This window comes from Meriones unguiculatus, chromosome 12 (genome assembly GCF_030254825.1).
Source record: "Meriones unguiculatus strain TT.TT164.6M chromosome 12, Bangor_MerUng_6.1, whole genome shotgun sequence".
Lineage (NCBI taxonomy): Eukaryota > Metazoa > Chordata > Mammalia > Rodentia > Muridae > Meriones > Meriones unguiculatus.
The window spans coordinates 48324349-48329563 of NC_083360.1; the positions used below are offsets into that span (position 1 = coordinate 48324349).

Here is a 5215-nt window from a genome sequence, read left to right on the forward strand (position 1 = left end):
CTTTCGATGGAAACTTGTTTCTGTGCCGTAGAGTTCGAGATAACACTTTTCGGTTTTCCTGTATTCCTAATTGAGCGAGTGACAAACATGTGATTCAGTTTACAAAGTAGTGCTTTATATTTACGTTCTTTCCTTGGAAACTTTTTCCTGTTAGGAACAAGTTAGGGTTAGGGTTAGGGTTAGGTTAGGGCTGGGTAAGGGATATGGTTAGGGTTACGGTTAGGGTTAGGGTTAGGGTTAGGGTTATGTTTAGGGTTAGGGTTAGGGTTAGGGGCTTTGGGTTAGGGTTAGGGTGAGGGTTGTTGGGAGCCGCCGCGTGAATGTTTCGCCGGCAGAAACGCACGCGACCACAGGAATCCTTCCGCAGTAAACTTTATTAGTCACGCGATGAAGAGGGGAGAGAGAGGCCGCCCGGCCACCTCGTGGGCGCGGGCGGCTTCCCGAGGGCCGCGGCCCCGGGCGGGGAAACGGGGAAGAGATCGAAGGAGAGGACGGGCCCCGGAGTAGCGCTGTTTATATAAGCCGGGGTCGCACCTGAGTGACGTGTGAATACCCTGACTGGCTGCTTACTTTTACCCCGCCTGATGACTAGGACCATTATGCTAGCGGCCTTGTGACGTGTCAATACCCTGGTTGGCTGCTCACTCTTACCGGCGTGCCTACGCAATCCTTAGCGTGCTCACGCAATCTTTAGCGTTTATACGCATCTGCGCGTGCACCCTGGAGGTTTAAGTTTTGAGGGCAAGATGTCAGCGCCAGCTAGTGGCATCTGAGTCTCGGCTCCCCACATCTCCCTTTTTGTTATAAATAAATAAATGAAAACTGCCTAAAAGCCTATAAGCACGGTACAAGAGGGCCCTAAGCTCGATCAAGCAAACTCCTTCTTTGGGGAGTAAGCGATCAAAAGCTTTAGATTACTCCCTTACCCCACCAGGTGCAATGGAAACAAGTCCTCTGGGTGCAGGGGCTAGGGGAGAAGATTTTTAAAAGGAGGTGACACTCATTCCCGTGCAATGGAATAAAATTCCAGGGAGTGCAAGAGCTGTCACCCTCCTGTCTAGGTACCACATCTCAGAAAGGAGGTGACACTCATTCCCGTGCAATGGAATAAAATTCCAGGGAGTGCAAGAGCTGTCACCCTCCTGTCTAGGTACCATAACCGTTTAGGCAAAGGCAACATTAACCTGGATCACTCATCGACTCAGTGCAATGGGTGAAACCCCTGAGGTGCATCGACTGAGTGTCACAGTCTGTTTTAATTTTTTAACATGGATAACCAAATTTTTGGGAGACGATCCTTGTTCCAAGGGTGCTAGTGCTTGCGCGATTGCGACCTAGTCACGTTTTTTTTGGGTATAGAGTTTGCAGAACAACCAGAGTAAAAAACACTAAGCCACGACACAATGCTACACCAAACATTCCGACCCCCACCCAATCTGAAGTAAGAAAAGGCAGAAGAAACCCAGGGTAAAGCCAGTCTGTGGGCAATGAATCCACTCGAGTAGAATTAGTGGTCCTCCTCGCTGTCCTTGATTCTTTCAGCAGTAGCAGGTGTGTCTGTTGGAAGATCATCTTCAGCTGTCACGAGCTTTCGCGTGAGGCGCTCCGGTACCCAGAATGGATTGTTTTCTTCCTGTGGAAAAACACAGACAGCTCCCCTGGATCTTATTAAAATAGGATCCGGGCCTTTCCACTGTCCAGTTAAGACATCCTTCCATATAATCATCTCCTTGGGCCTGTTAGGCCCTGAACAGTGGCGATCAGCAGCCGAATGGCCTTGACTGTCCAAATTTAAAAAATTGAGAGTGAAGAGTGCCAGTGAAACCGTCACTCGTGGCACTGAGGGCAGAGCCTCCTGGACTCCTCCCCTTTGTTTTATTAAATAGGATTTTAGGGTGCGGTGAGCACGTTCAATGATGCCCTGGCTTTGGGGGTTGTAGGGGAGCCCTGTGAGATGGGTTATTTCCATCTGATGACAAAACTGTTTAAATTTTTGAGAAGTATAGGCTGGCCCATTGTCAGTTTTTAGAATTTTGGGCTTTCCCCAGGCACTCTATGCCTCCAGGCAATGTTGAATAACATGGGCTGCCTTTTCTCCAGTCAGGGGAGAAGCAAACATAACTCCAGAGCAAGTATCAACAGAAACATGCAAGTATTGAAGTTTACCAAAAAATGAAATGTGGGTGACATCCATCTGCCACACTTGTAGTGGACAGATTCCTCTGGGATTAATCCCAACATGAGGCACAGTTAAGAACTGACAGCAATTTTGACATTGGGTAACAATATCTCTAGCTTTCTTTCTAGTTATGTTAAATCGATTACGCAATGTCTCAGCTGTAACATGAAATCTTTTATGAAACTCCTTAGCCAATTTTAAATTTGAAAGGAGGGCAAATGCAATCATCTTTGTGGCTCGATCTGCCAGGTCGTTTCCACGGGACATGGGCCCCGGTAGACCGGAATGAGCCCTGATGTGTGTAATAAAAACAGGGTATCTTCTGGTAATTAAGGCAAACTGAATCTTTTGAAAAATTTTTGCAAGCTTGCTAGACGCTTTAATTAATCCAGCAGCCTCTAAGATTTTGGTTGCATTTACCACATAACTAGAATCAGAAACAATATTTAAGGGACCTGGAAATTTTTTTAAAACTTTTAACACCACTAAACATTCCACAATTTGAGGCGAGGTCTCATGATATTGCTTAGAAATAACTTTATTATTAACCACATAAGCTCCTATTCCTGTTTTTGACCCATCTGTATAGACTACCAGTCCATCCCGAAGTGGCTTTTGGGACGTTACATGCGGGAAGACTACCTCCTGAGTTAAGGCAAATTGCAAAATAGGATGTTTTGGATAATGATTATCAATTGAACCACTAAAAGAGGTAACCAGCACCGCCCAAATATCAGAGGTAGCAGTTAATACCTGAACTTGGTGAGCCGTATAAGGCACTATTAAAGACTTTGGCTCCCTCCCAAAGTATGTAATGGCTGTTTTTAACCCACGAAGTGCGAGTTGAGCGACTGCATCCGGATACCATTCAATAATTTTTGTAGGAGAGGCATTGGGATGAACCCACACTAAGGACCCACCTTGCCATAATATAGCAGTTGGCAAATGTTTAGTTTTAATGACACACAGGTCAAAGGCCTTAGTTTTATCTACACGTTTTAATTGGGCATCTTGTAAAGCATTTTCTACCACTCGCAGAGCGTGGCTTGCAGCCGGTGTTAAGGCTCTGGGTGAAGAAATATGAACATCCCCTTCCAAAATATCAAATAGGGGCTTTAATTTAGCAGAAGGAATCTTTAAATAAAATTGAACAGTACCTGAACAGAATGGTGGCAAATTCATAGCTTTACCCTCTTTATCTCCGGACCAGTATGGTGGCTGGCCACGTGTAACTGAACTCAGCTGGAAACCCTAAACTTAGCTGGAAACCCTAAACAAACATGGCAGCCAAACTACAGCTTTACGTGCCTTTAATTGCTGAACCATTATGGCGGCAGGCCATGTGTTAGCATTAGCAGGCTGTGACTGACAACACCAAGTACAGCCACCAGGTGTTGCTGATACAGTAAACACTGTGGAGCATCTATAATCCCCCACAACCAAAATTTTTTAATGATTAAACAAGCTTTAAAATTAACTGCTTAACAGAACAATTTTAAACTGTAAAAATTATTTTAGCCATATCAAACCTATTAGCTAGAATTTTTTTTTTTTTTAAAAGAGCATAAAAACATTTTGTAATGAACAATCACCAGTCTTTTAAATGAATTATATGGAGAGCACATGGGAGGCAGGGGCCTCCTAGCCTGAATCAAAGATGGCGCCGGCCACGTGGGGACCGCTGACATACCCAAGGTCCCACCCATTTTTCCCAAAGCCAAGATGGCTGCGCCCAGTTGCCAGCCACGTGGAAGCCTCTGATGAAAGCCAAGATGGCTGCGCCCAGGCATTTAGCGGGAATTTTAATCTTATTGGATAAAGAGGCCTTTTTATTGGGTTTTTTCTTTTTCTTTTACCTCTTATTACCAGGGCGTCCTTTCCCTGACCTCTCTCTTCCGTGGCTTTAACGTCCACAGAAGGGCCTTTTTTCTTAGAGACGTCCCTATCTCTATCCATTGGGACCCTTAACCTCATCTCACGTCCTGATTCTGGCATGTTGTCTTGCAACCCCCCTATCCTTAATCTCCTGCTACTCCTCTTTCTCCCGAGGCAGTCCTTGAATTTGCACGAGACCAAAAAAAGGAAAGCTATGGCGGCTATCACAGCAGAGAAGGCCATAAGGGCTTCCGCTAGCCGAAATGAGAAACGGGATAAGTCGAGATCGAACATGTCTTTCAGGACAAACCTTAATGTTGCGGTTCTGAATTCCTCCCCGCTAAAGGGGGCCCTCCTTACCCAGCAATGTTCCCGGGTTTCAGCACCAGATGTTGGGAGCCGCCGCGTGAATGTTTCGCCGGCAGAAACGCACGCGACCACAGGAATCCTTCCGCAGTAAACTTTATTAGTCACGCGATGAAGAGGGGAGAGAGAGGCCGCCCGGCCACCTCGTGGGCGCGGGCGGCTTCCCGAGGGCCGCGGCCCCGGGCGGGGAAACGGGGAAGAGATCGAAGGAGAGGACGGGCCCCGGAGTAGCGCTGTTTATATAAGCCGGGGTCGCACCTGAGTGACGTGTGAATACCCTGACTGGCTGCTTACTTTTACCCCGCCTGATGACTAGGACCATTATGCTAGCGGCCTTGTGACGTGTCAATACCCTGGTTGGCTGCTCACTCTTACCGGCGTGCCCACGCAATCCTTAGCGTGCTCACGCAATCTTTAGCGTGTATACGCATCTGCGCGTGCACCCTGGAGGTTTAAGTTTTGAGGGCAAGATGTCAGCGCCAGCTAGTGGCATCTGAGTCTCGGCTCCCCACAGAGGGTTATATCACTTTTCAGTTTTCCTGTTGTAATAATTGAACGGGCGACACGTATGTGATTTAGTTTACAAAGTTGTGCTTTGCGTTTCTGTTCTTTCGATGGAAACTTGTTTCTGTGCCGTACAGTGCGAGATAACACTTTTCGGTTTTCCTGTATTCCTAATTGAGCGAGTGACAAACAACTTGTTCCTGTTAGGAACAAGTTAGGGTTAGGGTTAGGGTTAGGTTAGGGCTGGGTAAGGGATATGTTTAGGGTTACGGTTAGGGTTAGGGTTAGGGT

At 46.7% G+C, this 5215-nt stretch overlaps 1 long non-coding RNA gene across 1 annotated transcript; it reads right to left on the reverse strand.

Moving 5' to 3' along the window:
- Window positions 1-355: 355 nt before the first annotated feature.
- Window positions 356-4924, reverse strand: LOC132646822 (uncharacterized). Its single transcript, XR_009585133.1, has 2 exons — window positions 4415-4924; window positions 356-1633 (listed from the first exon to the last, which is right to left on the reverse strand). It is a non-coding gene; the product is annotated as an uncharacterized LOC132646822 (long non-coding RNA).
- Window positions 4925-5215: the final 291 nt, after the last annotated feature.